The sequence below is a fragment of the Ceratotherium simum genome, chromosome X (assembly GCF_057802395.1).
Source record: "Ceratotherium simum simum isolate JZ-2026a chromosome X, ASM5780239v1, whole genome shotgun sequence".
In the NCBI taxonomy this organism is placed as follows: domain Eukaryota; kingdom Metazoa; phylum Chordata; class Mammalia; order Perissodactyla; family Rhinocerotidae; genus Ceratotherium; species Ceratotherium simum.
This window is the reverse complement of record NC_141940.1, coordinates 65405302-65428222: the sequence shown is the minus strand read 5'-3', so window position 1 is coordinate 65428222 and position 22921 is coordinate 65405302. Positions and strand designations below refer to the sequence as shown.

General features: G+C 37.0%; 1 long non-coding RNA gene across 1 annotated transcript in view; it reads right to left on the bottom strand.

Annotated features, from left to right (window-relative positions):
• Positions 1 to 5096: 5096 nt before the first annotated feature.
• Positions 5097 to 22921, bottom strand: part of LOC147911872 (uncharacterized) — an 87922-nt gene continuing 70097 nt past the window's right edge. The window contains exons 5-7 of the long non-coding RNA XR_015550747.1: positions 8179 to 8255; positions 6120 to 6183; positions 5097 to 5338 (exon numbers count right to left, since the gene is read on the bottom strand). This is a non-coding gene — a long non-coding RNA (uncharacterized LOC147911872). The remainder of the gene's footprint in view (positions 5339 to 6119; positions 6184 to 8178; positions 8256 to 22921) is intronic.

Here is a 22921-nt window from a genome sequence, read left to right as displayed (position 1 = left end):
CAACAAAAGACCCTGAATAGCCAAAGGAATCCTGAGAAAAAAGCTGGAAGTATCACACTCCCAGATTTCAAAATATGTTACAAAGCTATAGTAATCAAAACAGTATGGTACTGGCACAAAAACAGACACAAATCAATGAAATAGAATCAAGAGCCCAGAAATAAACCCTCAGATCTGTGGACAGCTAATTTTTGACAAGGAGGCCAAGAACATACAATGGAGAAAGGAAAGTCTCTTCAATAAATGGTGCTGGGAAAACTGGACAGCCACATGCAAAAGAACGAATGTAGACCATTATGTTACACCATGCACAAAAATTAACTCAAAATGCATTAAACACTTGAATGTAAGACCTGAAACCATAAAACTTCTAGAAGAAAACACGGGCAGTACGCTCTTCGACATTGGTCTTAGTAGCATGTTTTCAAGTACCATGTCTTATCGGGTAAGGGAAACAATAGAAAAAATAAACAAATGGGACTACATCAAACTAAAAAGCTTCTGCACAACAAAGGAAACCATCAACAAAATGAAAAGACAACCCAACAATTGAGAGAAGATATTTGCAAGCCATATATCTGATAAGGTGTTAATATCCTAAATATATAAAGAACTCATACATCTCAACAAAAATCTAACCACCCAATTAAAAATGCACAAAAGATATGAACAGACATTTCTCCAAAGAAGATATACAGATAGCCAACAAGCACCTGAAAAGATTTTCAACATCACTAATTATCAGGGAAGTGCAAATCATAACTACAATGAGATATCACCTCACACCCATAGGAATGGCTATAATTAACAAGACAGGGAATAACAAGAGTTGGAGAGGGTGTGAAGAAAGTGAACTCTCATACGCTGCAGGTGGGAGTATAAATTGGGGTAGCCACTATGGACAACAGTATGGAGATTCCTCAAAAAATTAAGACTAGAACTACCATATGATCCAGCTATTCCACTGCTGGGTATTTATCCAAAGAACATGAAAACACAAATGCCTAAATCTATATGCACCCCTATGTTCATTGAAACATTATTCACAATATCCAAGACTTGCAAGCAACCTAAATGCCCATCAAGGGATGAATGGATAAAGAAGATGTGGTATATATATATACAATGGAATACTACCCAGCTATAAAGAATGATGAAATCTGGCCATTTGTGACAACATGGATGGACCTTGAGGGTATTATGCTAAGCGAAATAAGTCAGAGGGAGAAAGTCAAATAATGTATGACCTCACTCAGAAATAGAAGATAAAAACAACAACAAACAAACACATAGAGTCAGAGATTGGATTGGTGGTTACCAGAGGGGAAGGGGTGGGAGGAGGGAGATAGAGCTGATTAGGCACATGTGTATGGTGAGGGATTGTAATTAGTGTTTGGGTGGTGAACATGATGTAATCTGCACAAAAGTCAAAATACAATGATATACACCCCAACTTTATATAATGTTATAAACCAATGGTACTGCAATAGAGAAAAAAGGAGGAAAAAAACCCCAAAACAAAACAAAACAAAACAACTTTCTCAGTGGCAAGTCTCCTGATGTGTTGGCTTCATGATACCTGAATCATAGCAAAAGGTACATTTTAAGACAAATGTTGTGTGTGTGGTGATGGGTTGTAATTAGTATTTGGATGGTGAACATGATGAATTTGAAGTATAATGATGTATACCTGAAATTTATACAATGTTATAAACCAATGTTACTGCAATAAACAAAAAATTAAAAAAAGAAAAAAGAGACAAATGTTGAACTAGTTTGTAAAGGAGACAATCACAATCAAGGTACACTTTGTTATAACGGTCCTGTCAAATCAATGTGAATTCTTGAGAAGGCTTTGTGATCATTTTCTCTTGAAGAATTGTGACAAGTACTAATGTGCTGTAAAACTCCAAGACCTTCAAAGCCAAAATGTATCCTAGACCCCCAGGCATAGCTTTTAGACAATATTTTTATGCAAATACTTATTTGTATGTACTACATGCAGTGTGGGTATTAGAACATGACGACTGCCTACTGAGATAACAAGGTCACTCCTCCATACAGACAAAACAAAAGCACTTGTATGAAAACTTAATATATATTGACAATTTAGGAGCAGCTTGAATGCCACAATTCCTCTTCTCGCATCCTTTTATCACTTTCTTTAAAACATTGGTCAATCTTCAGTTCTACATGTTTATTAGTGCAATCTGGTTAGCCTGAAAATGTTGTTACTATTATTATGGAGAACATATGGAGAACTCTATCCTTGGCAAAGAAATCCCTGTGTTTTTCTTTATTGATTATTGATGAAATAAAACTGGGGTCAATTTTTCTCTCGCCCTCATGGTAATTTAAAAAGATTGTTGCAACTACCACAGAGGCTTAAGGAATTTTGTTCTGAATTTTCTGAATATGATATAATTCCTAAATTTTGATACCTTGAAAATAATAAATATCACAGAGTATCATGTAATATTACTATGAATTCTTGTGCTGCATTCTAAAGGATTTTGAACATAATTACTCAGAATTGCCTTTCTTTTGCATAATCTGCAAACCAAGCTCAAAAATAATTTTGTCAGCTTGAGCGTAGATTGTTATGTTTGAATCCATCTGCAGGTTATCTGGTATACATTCTGTGTTAGTGAGAGTTCTCAGTTTGTCCTTAAATGCTATTGCACATGGTGACACAGTCCCATTGGCTAGAGGCTTTTATTGAGCCATCATAATTGCTAAATGTGTCTCCTGCAAATAGAGTTGCCTCTGAAGGCTGGCTTGCCATTTAGTCGGGACCATATAGTGTGTCAGTGCCTTGGTGTAGTGATGAGAGACCACATTATAAGATGTAGTCACCAGTTTTGTAGATAAACAATTTTGTAAATCTGCTGTAATATATGTAGAAAGATGTCAACAGGCTATGACTACGTTTATTAAATTTAATTTCTGATCAATGACTAATGGTTTATAAATGTTTGTTGAATGAATGAATAAATTATGTGAGTTCAGTACTCTTGGATGTAGCAGTCATGATGAAAGATTTGTTCTAGTGTTCAGTCATGAAAAGACTGCTTTCGCCTAGATTCCCCTATTCTGTTTGCTTTCAGACAATATACACTGTTCTGTATGTGGATCCCAGTAATCACGTTGACTGACATCAGACTTTTTATTATGCCTAGAAGGGAGATGTTGTGGTATAGCAGGAATGATCCAATTTTCATTTGCTGAATCAAGATTCAATTATTTCCCCCCACCCCGCCTTTGCCTCCCTTCCTTCTATCTCCTCTCCATCCTTCTTTCCTTTTTTGCCTTCCTGAAATATTTATCCTTCCTGAAATATTTATTGTGTTCTTATGTTGGAACCAGGAACTATGCTAGGTACTGGAAATGTAAAGATAAATTAAACATGACTCTTTCTTTCAAGGAGCTTATTGTTTTGTGGGGTAGATATAAAAGTAAATCAGCAATCACAGTACACTGAAATATGTAGTTGTCTGAGAAACAGGGAAAGGTTACTTTGTGAAGACAAAGAAGGGCTATAGAGTGATCAAGTAGGGCCCCCTCGGAGAAAGTAATGACTCTCAAAATGTGTTAAAAGTACTAGATATTGAAAAATGATTAAAAGATTTTTTAGGCAAAGAAAGTAGCAGGTGCCAAAGGCATAAACAACATAGATCATTCAGGGGGACAGAGAATAGATAAATATGATTTGGATAAGGATTGCTTGTGGAGCAATGGTGGAAGTGAAGGTTAAAGGAATAATAATAATAACAACAACAACAACAATAATAATAGTTCACATTTGTTTGGGTATTTACTATGTGTCAGGCACTGTTATAAGTGCTTTAAACTGATATCTATGGATATTTAATCAATACACATGAAACCAGAAGTAAATAATATTAGTGTTGTCATTTTTATAGGTGAGTAAGCTGAGGTACAGAAAAATTAAGCACGTTTCCCTAGGTCATACCACTACTAAGCAAGGGATTCCAGTGCCGAAACCTATGCAGTCTGGTTCTAGAGCCTACAAACATAACAACTACATAATGGCTAATGTCTATTTGTAGAAAACCTTTAATGCTAAGAGAAGGAGTTTGAGATATATTGTAAAATCAATGGTCTTTTTAAGCAGAAAAATGACACAAATTTGGGGTTAATAAAGACCAGTTTAAAGAATAGATTGAATTGGCAGAGATATATAAAACCCTGGTACATAATCTTATTTTATTTTGTGCAATAATATTCCCACATTAAAGAATATATTTTCCAGTGTCCCTTCCAGTTAGGGTGGTATTGTGACAAGCCAATGAAGCAAGAAGCAGAAGTCTTCTTGGAATTCTGGGAAAGTATTATTTTCCTTATAGAGATGTTATCCCTTCTCATCATTATTTTCTTCTTAAAACAGTCATAGTGCAAACAAAAAGACAAAGGCCACATACTAGGTATGCCAAATAATAAACATAGGAGACTGGTTCCTTGATGAATCCTTGAGAAGATGCATTAGCCCTAGGCTGCCTGCATCCAGACTTCTTATAATGTGGGAATATAAGCTTCTTCCTTGACCTACTCTTTGTGAAGGTATCTGATATATAAAAAATGATGAATCCTAACCGATTCAATGTTCATTAGTGTATTTTTAGTGGAGTGATATGGTGAGGTTTTCATTTTTGATAGGACACTGCAGAAGCTGTGTGACTGATGGGTTGGAGGGAATTACTATAAAACCCAATTGCAAAGCTATTGCAATAGTCTTAGGAAAACCAGAGTTGGCATTTACTAACAGAAAGACCGTTGCCAAGATAGATGACATACTCCCAAACAACTGCCTAATCAGTTGGCAAGGCTTAAAGTGCCTTTCATGAGAGAGAGTTGTTTACACCTTCGAGAGAGGGTGAGGGAGAGAGAGAAAGACAGAGAGAGGAGACAGAGACAGAGAATAGAGTGATAGGGTGGAATAGAGTGATTTCATTTTATATACACTCAGAGTATGAGTTTATGATGGCAGATTTTGATAGGGAAGAGAGTATTAAGAAGAAAGGGAAGGGATAAAGGAGGGAAAATCACCAACCTGATAATTTTTCTACTCACCTGTCATGGTTACAGAGAGAATATGGTTCTGCTCAACTTTTGAGGCTACACAAGCTTGTATACCAACCAAAATGAGTTACCCTCATGTTCTAGATAGATGCTAAAAATGCTTTCTCCTGATTTAGCCCCTGAGAAAAGACATCCATTTTCAGCTGGCTTGGATCTCATTGCCCTAGCATTAACTGGGCATTGGTTAGTCTTACTCCTTTACTTCTGTCCTTGTCTGCCCACCAGAGCAAAGCAATTCCTACAGTAAAAAGAAGATAGTATTATATAGCACATAGGTCACTCAGAAGGAAAGTAGAAAACATGAGTTCTGTCCTAAGCTCAGGACTTAATTGCTGTGTGACAGTGGGCTAGTTACTTTCTGTCTTTGGACCTAAGTTCCCACATCTTTAAAAGAAGGAGCTGTACTATTGATCCACAAGGACTCTGCAAGCTCTGACCTTCTATAAATTAACTACTTATTTGTATTGCATACAGAAGTCTCTTTATTAGAGATTCAATGGGCCACTTGTTCTCATCCTAGGCAATATTATTTCACATGATAGGCAGAGCATGGTTCCACTTGTAATATGTATACTGTTTATAACTATAGCTATTCTTTGCACTTTTCCAGCTTGTTTATCCTATATCATTCCTTCTAAGCCATATTAGCTCTCTTAGAGACATGAAGTGGGGAGAGAGGCCCCCAAACAGAGATTAGAAGGTTTCAAACAATACATAAAATAGTGGGGGATGGCTGAAGTTTCAGAGTTAGCTTTATAATAGAGCAACCACCTCCTTTACTCCCTGTCTTTCCAGAAGCTTGGAGTAATCAACATGCACTAGGATCATAAGTATAAATTGCCAGCATCACAGGAGTTTCTCCAAAATGCTTCAATGTGAATGTTTTTAACTACAAGTGTTTCTATTTTGGAAAAATTTTTGTTAGGCTAGTTTTAACATTAAATATAATATATCAGTAGTTGGTCAGCACTGAAGGAAGAACAATTAAAGGCCTTGTAAAGTGTCACATTCATATTTACCACCATCTGAAGCAAAAGGAAGCCTTTGCCTTGTTCCATCAAAATACTAGTCACTCAATTCATCCTAAAAAAAAAAAAAAAAAACCCATAGCATATAAGCTTCCATTTCTGCAGCTCATTTAACCAACCCCTCCACCCAGAGTTTGGAGGCCTAAAGTATCTCTTGGCTTTGTTTTCTTTCCCTTAAGTCACTGATTAATATGAAATGGAATATCTTATGCCAAATTGGCTTCTCTGCAGTTAGAGCACAGTATGTAGATGTTGAAGTGTTTCATGAACTGGCAGCAGATACAGTCTTAGGAAAGAGCTGTTGTGTAGTTTAGTGGCACGAGGGGTGGGGGGTGCGAGGAGGTGGCGATGTGCAGCCAGGAATAGTTCATGATATGATTACTGCATAAATCTGAAATCTATCAGGAGAGACTATTCCTCAGCCATTTTGCTAGATTATCTATTAGGACATGATCCAGAAATACTATGTAAGAGAAAATCTGAGGATGCTCTTCCTGCAAAGGCAGAGCCTTCTCATATAGTCTGACAGGATAATAGCAACTATAATTTATTGTGAACCAGGCACTGTCATACATATTTTACATTAGGAACACAAGCATCAGCTTTCCCCTTCCACGGTTCTGGTCTCTAGCATATTTGGGAAAGAGAGAATTTATCTCAGGTCAACTCCTGTGTTATTTACCTGACAACTACTCTTTTATATTGTGTGTTTCATCCCCTCCTAGCCCAATCATTAATCACTTTTCATTCCACTACCTAGAACTATTAGAATATATCTTATATCCATACATGCTGCTAACCTGACATAGGTCTCCTTGAAAGGGTGAAATGTTGGACAGGCATATTACTAACCAATTCTTTCATTGTCCATAGACCTATCAAATAAGGTTATATAGGTGACCTCCCCTTACTGAATGGCTACTAAAATAAATTGCAACATAGAGGTGTGGTAGGCTGAAATGTGCCCCCTAGAGATAACAGGCCCTAGTCTCTGGAACCTATAAATATTACTTCATATGGCAAAGTCTTTGCAGATGTGATCTGGAGATGGGAAAATTATCCTGGATTCTCTGGGTCATCCCTAAATACAATCACAAGTGTCCTTAAAAAGAGAGGCAGTGGAAGATTTCACACACACACACACACACACACACACACACACACACACAGGAAAAGGCTATGTAAAGTCAGAGCAGAGAGTAATTTGAAGATACTGGCTTTAATGATGGGAGTGATGCAGCCACAAGCCAAGAAATACCAACATCCACCCCAAACTGGAAGACGCAAGGAATGGATTCTCTCCTAGAGCCTATGGAGAGAGTGTAGCATTGCTGACAACTTGATTTCAGACCAGCGAGAGTGATTTTTGAGTTCTGGCTTTCAGAATTGTGAGAAAATGAATTTCTGTTGTTTTAAGCCAACAAATTTGTGGAAATTTGTTACAGCAGCCACAGGAAACTAATACAAGGGAGCTACATATTTGAGATTATAGATGTCTGTTGTCCCCATAACATTTCGGAAAAATACAGGTTAAACTTTTTTTAATGGGAAACTTCCTGACATATCCATCCAGCTTGACTGGAGTATAAATGTGTTGTTGATGAAGACGTTAAGTCCCCCTTGTGGTGTCTTTAAGGATAACTTCAACACAGTCACAGAAATTACACTCAAAGAAATTAAAAGATTTATTATACTCACAGTTCCTAGAGAAGGAGGGCTGATATGCCATTCAGGGTGCCATATAGGAGAAGTGCTAAGGGAGGGGGCTGAACGAAGCAAGTGGGGAGTTGAGAGAGGGTGAAGATCCATGGGCAAGTGTGTTTATTGGAAGGTCTGGGTAGAATACACAAGCAAAAGGCATGAGGGTATTTCATTGGTGCCTTTGAATGTCACTAGGTCACAGGGGAGGACAAGAAGGGGAACTTGTGGCAAGGACCAGTCTTATCACACCGGGACAGGGTGTTCACAGCCTGTTTGTGGGAATGTGGGTGCAAAAGGAAAATATGAAGCTTTAAAATTTTACAATACAATAAAACACTGCATTTCTCACCTGGAATACTTGCAATAGCATCCAAATTAGTCTCCTAAAATTCTGTCTTGCATCTCCTTCTCATATCAACCCATTCGCTACAGAAAAAATAGAATGATCTTCTTAAATATAAATAAAATCATGTCACCAACACCTCCAAGTCTTTTATTCATCCATTTATAATATTTATGGAGTAGGTACTATATGCCAGGCACCTATTTGCTGAGAAAATAGCAACCAAGAAAACAATTTCTTTGACCTGTTCTAAGTTATATTCTATGGGTGGAGGAAAGACAATAAAGACAATAATTAAGTAAATATCTGGAAATAGACAAATAAATGTCTGAATCATTTAAAATTACTCTATACTTTACTCTTAGGATGAATCTAAAATATTCTTCACATGGCCTACAAAGCCCTGAAAGATCTTGTCCCTGCTTATATCTCCAAGCTCATGCCCCTCATTCTCACTCTTGCTTTTAGCCCCCCAGTCATACAGACCTTCTGTCTGTGCCTCCAATTTACCACCCCCCTTTATGTCACTGTGTGTTTACACATGTGTTTCCTTATTCCTGTCTCCCTCATCTTGATTAATTAACACCTACTCTCTTGTTATAACCCAGTTGAATTTAGGGATAATGTAGCCAACTCTCTCTTTTTAAAGATGACAATTGTGAGACCTGAAAAAAACGAGAAGCTTGCTAACTATAAATAGAGATAGTTTTGCTTCTTTCTTTCCAATTTGGATGACTTTTTTTCCATATTCTTGCCCAATTTCCCTGACCAGAATCTCCAGTACAATGTTGAATAAAAGTGGTAAAAGCGACATCTTTGTCTTGCTCCTGATGTTAAGGGAGATGGTTTCAGTCTTTCACCAGTAAGTATGATGTTAGCTATAGGTTTTTTGTAAATGCCCTCTATCAGGTTGATGATGTTCCCTTCTGTACCTAGTTTATTGAGTGTTTTTATCACGAAAAGGTTCTGGATTTCTTAAAATGCATTTTTTTTCATCTACTGAGGTGATCATGCGTTTTTTTGTTTTTATATTCCATTAACATTGTGCATCGTTAATTAGTTTGGGAGATGTTAAACTAACCTTGCTTCCTCAGAATAAATCTCACTTGGGCCTTGTGTACAATTATTTTTATATGTTGCTGGTTTCAGTTTGTTGGTATTTGTTGAGACTTTTTGTGTCCATATTCTTAAGTATTACTAGATTGTAATTTTCTTTTCCTGTGATGTCTTATTGGTTTTGGTATTAGAGTAACACTGGTCTTAAGGGATTAGTTTGGACAGTTTCTATCTCTTCTACTTTTTAGATAAGTTTATCAAGAATTGGTATTGATTTTTTTTTTTTAATGCTTGGCAGAATTCACCAATGAAACCATTTGGGCGTAGGCTTGTCTTTCTGAGTAGTTTTTTGATTGCTAATTCAATCTTCTCACTTTTATAGATTCATTCCAAATTTCTATTTCTTCTTGGATCAGTTTCAGTAGTTTGTGTCTTTCTAGGAATTTTTCCATCTCATCTTAGCAATCAAATTTATTGGAATACAATTTTTCATCATATTCCTTCATAATCTTATTTATTTCTCTAATGTCACTTATAATATGCCCTCTTTCATTTATGATTCTAGTAATTTGAAATTTCCTTTTTCTTCTTGGTTAGTCTATGTCAGTTTTGTTGATCTTTCAAGGAACCAGCTTTTGGTTTTGTTGATTTTTGTATTTTCTTTTCCCTATTTTATTATTTTCTGCAATAATCTTTATTATTTTCTTCCTTATTGTTCAATGTTTCCGTTCTTTCTCTAGTGTCTTAAGGTGGATGTTTAGGTATTTAATAATAGCTCTTACTTGTGTTTTAACATAGTGTTGTACATAGCATAAATTTCCCGCAAAGTGCTGCTTTAGCTGTATCCCATAAGTTTGAGTATGTTGTGTCTTCATTTGCATTCATTTCAAAGTATTTTCTACCCTCGTGATTTCCTCTTGATCCCATGGATGCCAGAGTATGTTGTTTAAATTTTACATATTTGTGAATTTCTTTAAGTTCTTACTGTTATTAATTTCTAATACCATTATTGTATCTGAATCTAAAGTGTGTGTTCTGTAGACTTATAGTCTGATCTTGTTTTCTTTTTTATCCATTATGACAATCCTCATCTTTTCATTAGATTGTTTAATCCACACACATTTAATGTTATTATTGATCTGGTTGGAATTATGTCTGCCCTTTTAATTTTTTTATTTTCTATACATTGCAAGTCTTTTTCCCCCTTACTCTTTCATTACCACTTTCTTCTGCATTAAGTGAATATATTCAAAACTAATATTTTAATTTCTCTAATAATTTTTTCACCAAATTTTTGAGTCATTTCTTTAATGGTTGCTCTAAAGCCTACCATATACATCTCAAATTACCACATTCTACTTCAGGTTTATATTAACAATCTAAACGTGTTATAGAAATATTATTCCTGTTTATATTATTATGTATTATGTATAATTTTATACATAATATAAACATTATATTATTAATATAATATAATAATATAAATATTATTTCTATATAGCTCTATTCTCTTTTCTCCCTTTGTGGTATTATTGCTATACATATTACATCTATGTTAAAAATGCAACAATACATTGCTTAATTATTATTTTGTAAAGTTTTATGCCTTTTAAAGAAGCTGAGAGAAGAAAGGAGAGCAAGTATATCTTTTTCTTTTTTTTTTGTATTTATTTGTTGTTTATTTTGGTAACATTGGTTTATAACATTGTATAAATATCAGGTGTACATCATTATATTTCTATTCTATTTCTGCATGGATTACATCACATTCTCATGTTCACCACCCAAATACTAATTACAATCCATCACCACACACATGTGCCTAATTATTCCTTTCACCCTCCTCCCTCCCCCCTTCCCCTCTGGTAACCACCAATCCAATCTCTGTGTCTATGTGTTGGTTGTTGTTATCATCTACTACTTAATAAATGAGATCATATGGTATTTGACCTTCTCCCTCTGACTTATTTCACTTTGCATAATACCCTCAATGTCCATCCATGTTGTTACAAATGGCTGGATTTCATCATTTCTTATGGCTGAGTAGTATTCCATTATGTATATATACCACATCTACTTTATCCATTCGTCCCTTGATGGGCACTTAGGTTGCTTCCAAGTCTTGGCTATTGTGAATAACGCTGCAATGAACACAGGGGTGCATGTATCTTTATGCATTGGTGTTTTCAAGCTCTTTGGATAAATACCCAGCAGTGGAATAGGTGGATCATATGGTAGTTCTGTCTTTAATTTTATGTGGAATCGCCATACTGTTTTCCATAGTGGCTGCACCAGTTTGCGCTCCCAACAGCAGTGTATGAGAGTTCCCTTTTCTCCACGTCCTCTCCAACACTTGTTGTTTCCTGTCTTGTTAATTATAGCCATTCTGACAGGCGTGAGGTGATATCTCATTGTAGTTTTGATTTTCATTTCCTTGATATTTAATGATGTTGAACATCTTTTCATGTGCCTATTGGCCATCTGTATATTTCTTTGGAGAAATGTCTCTTCAGGTCTTTTGCCTATTTCTTAATTGGGTTGTTGGATTTGTCTTGTTGAGATGCAAGAGTTCTTTATATATTTTGGAGTGTAACCCCTTATCAGATGTATGGTTTGCAAATATCTTCTCCCAGTTGTTAGGTTGTCTTTTCTTTTTGTTGATGGTTTCCTTTGCTGTGCAGAAGCTTTTTAGTTTGATGTAGTCCCATTTTTTTATTTTCTGTATTGATTCCTAGTCAGACATGGTGCTGGAAAAAATGTTGCTAAGACCGATGTCAAAGAGTGTACTGCATAGGTTTTCTTCTAGAAGTTTCATGTCTTACATTCAAGTCTTTAATCCATTTTGAGTTAATTTTTGCGTATGGTGTAAGGTAAAGGTCTACTTTTATTTTTTTTGCATGTGGCTGCCCAGTTTTCCCAACACAATTTGTTGAAGAGACTTTCCTTTCTCCATTGTATGTTCTTGGCACCTTTGTCGAAGATCAGCTGTCCATAGATGTGTGGGTTTATTTCTGGGCTTTCTATTCTATTCCATTGATGTGTGTCTGTTTTTGTGCCAGTACCACGCTCTTTTGGTTACTGTAGCTTTGTAGTATATTTTGAAATCAGAGAGTGTGATACCTCCAGCTTTGTTCTTTTTTCTCAGGATTCCTTTAGCTATTCGGGGTCTTTTGTTGTTCCATATAAATTTTAGGATTCTTTGTCTCTTTCTGTGAAAAATGTTGTTGGAACTTTGATAGGGATTGCATTGAATCTATAGATTGCTTTAGGAAGTATGGATATCTTAACTATGTTAATTCTTCCAATCCAAGAGCACGGAATGTCTTTCCATTTCTTTGTGTCTTCCTCATTTTCTTTCAGTAATGTTTTATAGGTTTCAGTGTACAGATCTTTCACCTCTTTGGTTAAGTTTATTCCTAGGTATTTTATTCTTTTTGTTGCAATTATAAATGGGATGGTATTCTTAATTTCTCTTTCTGCTACTTCATTGTTAGTGTATAGAAATGCAACTGATTTTTGTATGTTGATTTTGTATCCTGCAACTTTGGTGTATTTGTTTATAACTTCTAAAAGTTTTTTGGTAGTTTCTGTAGGGTTTTCTATATATAACATCATGTCATCTGCAATTAGTGACAGTTTCACTTCTTCCTTTCCAATTTGGATCTCTTTTATTTCTTTTTCTTGCCTGATTGCTCTGTCTAGGACTTTCAATACTACGTTTAATAGGAGAGGTGAGAGTGGGCATCCTTGTCTGGTTCCTGTTCTTAGAAGTATAGCTTTCAGTTTTTCACCATTGATGATGATATTAGCTGTGGGTTTGTCATATATGGCCTTTATTATGTTGAGAACCTTTGTTCTATACCCATTTTATTCAGAGTTTTTTATCATAAATGGATGCTGTATCTAGTCAAATGCTTTCTCTGCATCTATTGAGATGATCATGTGATTTTTATTCTTCATTTTATTGATGTGGTGTATCACATTGATTGATTTGCAAATGTTGAACCATACCCGCATCTCTGGAATAAATCCCACTTGATCATGGTGTATAATCTTTTTAATGTATTGTTGTATGCGATTTGCTAGCATTTTGTTGAGGGTTTTTGCATCAATATTCATCAGTGATATTGGCCTGTAATTTTCTTTTTTTGTGTTGTCCTTTTCTGGTTTTTGTATCAGGGTAAAGTCGGCTTCATAGAATGACTTGGGGATATTCCCCCTCTCCTCAAATTTTTAGAAGAGTTTGAGAAGGATGGGTATTAATTCTTCTTTGAATGTTTGGTAGAATTCACCAGGGAAGCCGTCTGGTCATGAACTTTTATTTTTGGGGAGATTTTTGATTACTGTTTCAATCTCCTTACTGGTGATTGGTTTATTCAAATTCTCTATTTCTTCCTGATCCAATTTTGGCAGGTTGTATGATTCTAAGAATCTATCATTTCTTCCAGATTGTCAAATTGGTTAGCATATAGCTTTTCATAGTATTCTCGTACAATCTTTTGTATTTCTGAGGTATCCATTGTAATTTCTCCTCTTTCATTTCTGATTTTACTTATTTGAGCCTTCTCTCTTTTTTTCTTTGTGAGTCTAGCTAAAGGTTTGTCACTTTTGTTTATCTTCTCAAAGAACCAGCTCTTGGATTTATTAGTTTTCTCTATTTTTTTTTTTGTCTCTATTTCATTTATTTTTGCCCTGGTTTTTATTATTTCCCTTCTTCTACTGATTTTGGGCTTTGTTTGTTCTTTTTCCAGTTCCTTTAGGTGTGTAGTTAGATTGTTTATTTGAGACTTTTCTTGTTTGTTGAGATAGGCCTGTATTGCTATAAACTGCCCTCTTAGAACTACTTTTACTGTATCTCATAAATTCTGGCATGTCTTATTTTCATTTTCATTTGTCTCCAAGTGTTTTTTTGATTTCTCCCTTGATTTCTTCATTGACCCAATCCTTGTTCAGTAGAATTTTGTTTAATCTCCACATATTTGTGGCTTTTTGGATTTTCTTCCTGTAGTTGATTTCTAGTTTCATACTGTTGTGGTCAGAAAAGATACTTGGTATTATTTCAATCTTCTTAAATTTATGGAGACTTGTTTTGTGGCCTAATATGTGATCAATCCTGGAGACTGTTCCATGTGCATTTGAAAAGAATGTGTATTCTTCAGTTTTTGGGTGGAATGTTCTGTATATATTTGCTAGGTCCATCTGTTCTATGGTGTCATTTAAGGCCAATGTTTCCTTATTGATCTTCTGTTTGGATGATCTATCCGTTGGTGTAAGTGGAGTGTTAAAGTCCCCTATTATTATTGTTACTGTCTATTTCTCTCTTTATGTCTGTTAATAATTGCTTTATATATTTAGGTGCTCCTGCGCTGGGTGCATAGATATTTGCAAGTGTTATACCCTCTTGTTGGATTGTTCCCTTGATCATTATGTAGTGCCCTTCTTTGTCTCTTTTTACAGTTTTTGTTTTAAAGTCTATTTTGTCTGATATGAGTATTGCTATCCCAGATTTCTTTTCATTGCCATCTGCATGGGGTATCTTTTTCCATCCCTTCACTTTCAGTTTGTGAGTGTCTTTAGGTCTGAGGTTGAATCCTGTATGCAACATATATATGTGTCTTGTTTTTTTATCCAGTCAGCCACCCTACATCTTTTAATTGGAGCATTTAGTCCAGTGACATTTAAAGTAGCTATCAATAAGTGTGTAGTTACTACTATTTTCTAACTTTTTTTTTCTAGGTGTTTTAGTAGTTCTTCTTTGTTCCTTTATCTTCTCTTGCTCATTTCCCTTGGGTTTTGATGCCTTTCTTTAGCATTTTGTTTGGGTTCATTTCTCTTAGTTTTTTGTGTATTTATTATTAGGTTTCTGGTTTGTGATTATCATGGGGTTCATATATGGTAACCTATGTATATAGCGGTCTATATTACGTTGATAGTCTCTTTAGTTTGACCTCTGTTTGAAAGCTCTACTCTTTAACTCCCCTCCTCCCACATTTTATGTTTTTGATATCATATCGAACCTCTTTTTTGTGCATTTGTATCCATTACCATCTTATCATGGATATATATAATTTTTCCTATTTGTGGTCTTCTCTTTTCCCCGTAAATAAGTCCCTTTAGCATTTCTTGTAGTACTGGTTTCTTGGTGACAAACTCCTTTAACTTTTGCTTTTCTGGCAACTGTTTTATCTCTCCTTCCATTTTAAATGATAACCTTGCTGGGCGGAGTATTCTTGGCTATATGTTGCTTCCTTTTAGCACTCTAAATATATCCTGCCACTCTCTTCTAGCCTGTAAAGTTTCTACTGAGAAGTCAGCTGATAACCTTATGGGGTTTCCTTTGTATGTAACTTGACATTCTCTTCTGGCTTTTAGGATTCTCTCTTTATATTTAATTCTGGATATTTTGTGATGTGTCTTGGTGTGGGCCTCTTTGGGTTTATCTTGTTTGGTGCTCTCTGTGCTTCCTATACCTGAATGTCTGTTTCCGTCCTTAGGTTAGGGAAGTTTTCAGCTATTATTTCTTGAAATAGATTCTCTGCCCCTTTGTCTCACTCTTCTCCTTGTGGGACACCTATAACACGGATGTTAGTGTGCTTGATGTTGTCCCAGAGGTCCCTTAGACTGTCCTCACTCTTTTTAATTCTTTTTTCTTTTACCTGTTCAGCTTGGGTAATTTCTTGTAGTCTTTTGTCCAGCACACTGATGCCTTCTTCTGTATCCTCTACTCTGCCTTTGAATCTCTCTAGTGAATTTTCATTTCTTATAGTGTATTCTTCATTTCTGAATGGTTCTTTTTTATATCTTCCATTTCTTTGTTGACGTTCTCACTGAGTTCATCCATTCTTCTCCCAAGATCAGTGAGCATCCTTAACACTGTTTGAATTCTCTGTTGGGTAGGTTGCTGATTTCTGTTTCACTTAGTTCCTTTTCTGGGGTTTTGTCCTCTTCCCTTACTTGGATAATATTCCTTTGCCTCCTTATTTTGCCTCTTTCCTTGTGCTTTTGCCTATGTATTAGGTGGGTCAGCTACGTCTCCTTCTCTCGGAGAGGTGACCTTATATAAGTGATGTCTTATGAGGTCTTGCAGTGTGCTTCCCTCTGTTCCAAATGTTCCAGGAGAGACCCTATGTGGGCTATGTGTGTCCCTCTGTTGTGACAGGGTTGTTCTTCCCATAGGTGTCCAGGGAGGCTGAGATATGCCCCATTTGCCAGATGTTGCAATGCTCAGCTGCTTGTAGTAGTTGTGGGCCCTTCAGTCTCTTTATCGGGTGTGGGGAGCCCCTGCACAATTGGCTGCAAGGTCTAATAGCACATTCCTATTGCTGTATTTCTTTTAAGTCAGTAGGCCCCCAGTTTGGAAGGTTGTTAGGCTCAGGGGCTTACAATTGCTATAAGCCTCCAGCCTTTACGTCTCTTGTCAGCTCTCTGAGGATTGCAGCTATGTGGGGCTGGCCTCAGGCATGGGAGCACCCAATTGTTTTAGGCTTTGGAAGGTGGGGCCAACCCCCTATGTGGCTCTTTGAGAAGCCCAAGTTTTCTGCAGCTGACAAGCCCCACCAACCACAGGTCCACACACACAGTCAATACAGTCCTGTCCCGTGCATGCGCCCCAACCTCCTGAAGTGGACCCAGTCTCTCCAAGGCGGGAGCCCCACACACTCCACCACCACCTCCCACTCTCCACTCGCTCCTTGTGCATGCCCTGCACACAGAGGTGGACCCAGTCGCAAGGTTGTAGAGAATGCAGGCAGCTCCCTTAGCAGGCCCACAGGTTGCCTGAGGGCTTGTTGTTGGGTGGGGCCAGTCCCTAGGGTCGGCTGCCTGCCCTAGCTGAGCTGGATTAAATTGGTGTTCTAGTGAGTGGGCAGACCATGGGCTAGCAGGCCCCAGGGAGAACTGCAATTGCATCTGCCAGTGTCTGTGTCAGCATGCCCACACCAGGTCACAACAATGGCTGCCACCAATGTCCCAGTCCCTGGAGAGGTCTCATCTCTCATCAAGATGCACTCAGAGCCTATCAGGTGAGTCTCTTTTCACCAAAGGACTGTCCACCTTTCTTTCCGGTGATTTTAGGTTGCTTTCTGAAATGGGTGAGTTTGTGCATGGGCACTTTAAGAGCCGGTTTTAATTTCTTTGTGAACCAGCTTTTCTGGGGGTTCTCCCTAATGTTTTAGTAGCAAACAAAGTCAGATATTATGCCACTCATCTCGATTGCACTGGGTCCAAAAATTGCCTATAGCAGGGGCGCTCCCTGTCTCAGGGCCCAGCTCCTCCAGGGAGGGCTGTGTACCTTTGGGCGGCTCCCAGCGTCTGTGAAGCTGGCAGTTTGTGAAGGTGGCATTTTTTTCTCTCCAGAAGGGAATTTCAGCCTCTTCCACCTCAATTAGGATTGCCATTTTTTGAAGGAGTTCCTCTTATCCAGTTTTCAGTTGTATCTCATGGGTAATTTTTCCAAGATTAGTTGTAAATTGGCTGTGTCTGTGGGAGGAGGTGAGTTCAGAGTCCTCTTATGCCACCATCTCGACTTCTCTCCTCTATAGCTTTTCTTTTACTAGCCTCCTTTTCACATTTCTGGTTCTCTTCACTTGTTCCTGTGTCTTTGAGTTATCATCGCTAGTCATTTCCCTATTTCAATACACCTCTGCTCCCACCTTCCTCCTTGTGACAATATTGGCAAACATATTACATGACTACATGTTATAGGATCATCAATAAAATTATGTACATATTGTTTTATACAATTTGTTTTTAAATCAGTTATGAGAAAAGAAGTGGAAGAAGTATGCATTTATACTGCCTTTTATAATTGTGTATTTACCTTTACTGGTGCTATCTGTTCTTTTTTTCTGGAATTGATTTGCTATCTGAAATCATTTGCTTTCATTCTGAAGAATTTATTGATTTAGTTTGATGGATGAATGGATAAAGAGGATATAGTATACGTATATAATGGAATACTACTCAGCCATAAAAAGATAAAATCTTACCATTTGAAACAACATAGATGGACCCTGAAGAATTTTTTTTAGCATTTTTTGTTAGGTAGGTCTGCTATCAACAAATTATCTGTTTTTGTTTATCTGGAAATGCCTTTATTTCATCTTAATTTTTGAAAAATAGCTTTACTAGAAATAGGATTCTTGTTGATGGTTTTTCTTGGAGCACTTTAAATATACTGTCTAACTGCCTTCTGGCCTCTATTGCTTACCATGAGAAATCAGTTGTTAATTTTATTTGAGTTGTCTTGTAAGTGATACATTTTCTTTTCTTGCTACTTTCAAGATTTTGTCCTCATCTTGGGCTTTCAGCATTTTTACTATGATATATCTGTTTGCAGATCTCTTTAAATTTATCCTACTTAGAGTTCATTGATCTTGGATATATACATTTTTCATCATATTTAAGAATTTTTCAGCACTTAATTCTTCTAAGATTTTTTTCTGCTATTTTCTCTTTCTCCTATTATTCTAATACTGTTAGTATGCATATGTTGTTGTGCTTAATGGTGTCCCACATTTCTCTAAGTCTCTGTTGATTTGTTGATTTTTTCTTTTTTTTTTCTCTCTCTCTGTTCTTTGGATTGTATTATCTCTATCAATCTATCTTTCACTAGTTCAAATCTATTGTTGAGGCTTTCTAGTAAAATTTTAATTTTAGTTATTGTGCTTTTCAGCTCCAAAATGTCCATTTGGTTCTTTTATTTGTATCTCTTTATTAATATTATCTATTAGATGAGACATTGTTATCATATCTTCTTTCACTTCTTTAAGCATAGCATGCTGTAGTCTTTTTTAATGTACGTATAATGGCTACTTTGAAGTCTTTAGCTGTTAAATCAGACATTTTGTTGCTCTGTTAGGTAGTTTCTAACCCATGTATGAATCAGACTTTCCTGGTTTTCTGCATACCTCATACATTTTTTGCTGAAAACTGGACATATTAGGTAATATATTGCAGCAAGTCTGGGTACTTTTCCTTTCCCCTAGGGATTATTATCATTATTTGTTTGTTTATTGTTTATTAATGGGCTGGATTATTTTAGTGAAGTCTATTCCCCCTGAAGTATGAAGACTTTAATGTTGCTCCTTAGAGGGTGTGGCCTTGGCCATGAAGACAGTAATCCTGGGATGATGGTCATATTAGAAGGACCCTCTTTGACTGTATCCCTGACCACATCCAGCAGTTAAGTTCCACTAATTGCAGACTGATTGCTTTATAATTTAAACAATGCCCTGGAGTATGAATTGCTTCATAGATTGATCCAATTAAATTCAAGATCCTTTACTGGGGTAGTGTTTAAAGTCTGTGTTTGAAATTTGTTCTCTCCTCAGGAGGGTTTTAACTCTCTCTTTCCCTGACTTTCTGGTAAACTGGCTGGACTATGGTTTAGCTTATATCTCTCATGAATCTACAAATCTCCTCTTAATTGCTTTTCACTAAAACATCCATTGTTTTTCACAGTACCTTTAGCCCCAAATTTCCCCACACTCTGTTGCAAATTAAATCATTTCCTTTTGGAAAAGCTTCAGTTCTTTCTGTTTTATGGCCTACATCTTCCCTTTGGCAAAGTCTCTGAGCCATGGCTCTGGAGCTAAGGCAAGAGCAGAGGTGCACTTCTCTCTGAGTGACACCCCTGCTTTAGGTACTGGGCACTTAGCTGGGGTGTGGTGAGTTTCTATAAGCACTGGTCTTCTTGGTTTGCTTTATCCAGTGTGGAACCTCCACATTACAAAGAAGCTGGGTCAAGAGCAATCAGGGACCCACTATTCTCAGTACACTGTGCCCAAGGTAGAACTACTGTCTGGTGAGTAGAGGTTAGATGGGTGAAGGATCTCCTTACCTTTTGGCTGCCCTCACCCAGATCTTAGCCTCTACAACAGGTGGCTGGGGGTAGTATGAGAAATGCTGATGTCCTTCCTTTCCCAAGAAGATGCTGTAGCCCCCCAACTGGGAGCTTGGGGTAAGGGAGTCTTGTTTTCTTAGCTGCGTCCATCTGGAGTGTATTTTCCATCTTACTGACTTGGGAGAGGGGAGGGAGGGAGCATGTTATGGTTCAAATGCCACAGATTCTCAGTATTTTTACTGAGTTTTAGTGTATTTTCTTGAATAAATAATTCTTAATTTGTTGTATGTTCCTAAAAACATTTCCAGCATTTTGTGTGTGTGTGAGGAAGATCGGCCCTGTGATAACATCTGCTGCCAATCTTCCTCTTTTTGCTGAGGAAGATTAGCCCTGACCTAACATCTGTGCCAATCTCCCTCTATTTTGTACATGGGATGCCACCACAGCATGGCTTGATGAGCGATGCATAGGTCCATGCCTGGGATCCAAACCTGTGAAGCCTGGGCCACTGAAGTGGATCTTGCCAACTTAACTACTATGCCACTGGGCCGGCCCCTAATATTTTGTTTTTATTATTGAGGTCATAATAGTTTATAACATTGTGAAATTTCAGTTGTACATTATCATTTGTCAGTCACCATAAAAATGTGCCCCTTTACCCCTTGTGCCCTGCCCCAACCACCTTCCCCATGGTAACAACTAAACTGTTCTGTCTGTGTGTTAGTTTATCTTCCACACATGAGTGAAACCATACTGTATTTGTCTTTCTGTGTCTGGCTTATTTCGTTTAACATAATACCCTCAAGGTCCATCCATGTTGTTGTGAATGGGATGATTTTGTCTTTTTTTTTTATGGCTGAGCATTATTCCATTGTACATATATACCATGTTTGCTTTATCCAATCATCAGTCGATGGGCAGTTGGGTTGCTTCCACTTCTGGGCTATAGTGAATAATGCTGCAATGAACATATGGGTGCATAAGTCTCTTTGAATTGCTGATTTCAAGCTTTTTGGAGAAATACCCAGCAGTGGGATAGCTGTGTCATATGGTATTTCTATTTTCAACTTTTTGAGAAATCTCCACACTGTTTTCCATAGTGGCTGCACCAGTTTGCATTCCCACACGGAGTGTATGAGGGTTTCCTTTTCTCCACAACCTCTCCATTTGTTATTTTTTGTTGTAGTGATTATAGCCACTCTAATGGATGTACAATGATATCTTAGTGTAGTTTAGATTTGCATTTCCCTGATGATTAGTGATGTTGAACATCTTTTCATGTGTCTATTGGCCATCTGTATATCTTCTTGTGAAAAACGTCTGTTCATATCCTCTGCCCACTTTTTCAATGGGTTGTTTATTTGTTCTTCAGTTGTGTCAGTTCTTTGTATATTATGAAGATTAACTCCTTGCCAGATATATGATTTGCAAATATTTTCTCCCAGTTGGTGGGTTGTCTTTTCCTTTGGATCCTGGTTTCCTTTGCCTTGCAGAAGCTCTTTAGTCTGATGAAGTCCAACTTTATTTTTTCTTTTGTTTCCCTTGTCAAACTAGACATGATATTCAAAAATATCCTTCTAAAACCAATGTCAAAGAGTGTACTGCCTGTATTTTCTTCCAGGAGTTTTATAGTTTCAGGTCTTACCTTCAAGTCTTTGATCGATTTTGAGTTAATTTTTGTCTATGGTGTAAGATAATGGTCTACTTTCCTTCTTTTGCATGTGGCTGTCCAGTTTTTCCAGCACTATATATTGAAGAGACTTTCCTTTCTCCATTCTATGTTCTTAGCTCCTTTGTTGAAGATTAGCTGTCCATAGATGTATGATTTTATTTCTGGGTTTTCAATTCTGTTCCACTGATCTGTGTGCCTATTTTTGTGCCAGTACCATACTGTTTTGATTACTATACCTTTGTAGTACATTTTGAAGTCAGGGATTGTGATGCTTTCAGTGTCGTTCATTTTTCCCAGGATTTCTTTAGCTATTCGGGGTCTTTCTTGCCCCATTTTAATTTTAGGATTCTTTGTCCTATTTCCATGAAGAGTGTCATTGGGATTCTGACTGGGATTGCATTGAATAAGTAGATTGCTTTAGGTAGTATGAACATTTTAAAGATGTTTTTCCTTCTGCCTTCTTGAGAAAAGGCAGAGAAGAAGGAAGTAAAGACAAATAATGAGGTGGAAGGGAGGGATTTTTTTTTAATTCATATAGGCAGGACTGTAATATCCCACCCGTATGGTGGTAATATGCTAATTATGAATAGGAAGGGAGACAGTTTGGGATACAATAGTAAAATATATTTGGAAAACCTTCTGTGAAGAATGTAATAGTCTGTCAAGTAGCAATGAATAAAAAGATTTCAGAGCAGCTGTGAAGATCCACTTGAGATTAGGAATCATGAACCTAGAGTGAAAAGAGTATACACAGTTTCTTCAGTGATGCTTGTCAAGTTTGTCCTATGGTGACCATGCATCCTGGTTTACTTGGGACTGTCTTGATTTTAACATGGAAAGTCATGGGTAAACTGAAATATTTGGTCTGGTAAGCTGATGTCTTAATCCCTGGCACCTGTGACTGTTACTTTATACATCAAAAGGGACATTGCTGATGTGATTAAATTAAATATCTTGAAATGGGGTGATTATCCTGAATTATCTGGGTAATTGCAAGTGTTTGTATAAGGGAGAGACAGAAGAATATTTTCGACAGAAGAGGAAGATGCAGTTGAAGACAAAGGCAGAGAGTAGAGTGATGTGGCCACAAGGCAAAGAATGGTAGCAGCCACTAGAAGCTAGAAAAAACAAGGAAGTGATTCTTTCCTGAAGCCTATAGACACCTTGATTTTAGCCTC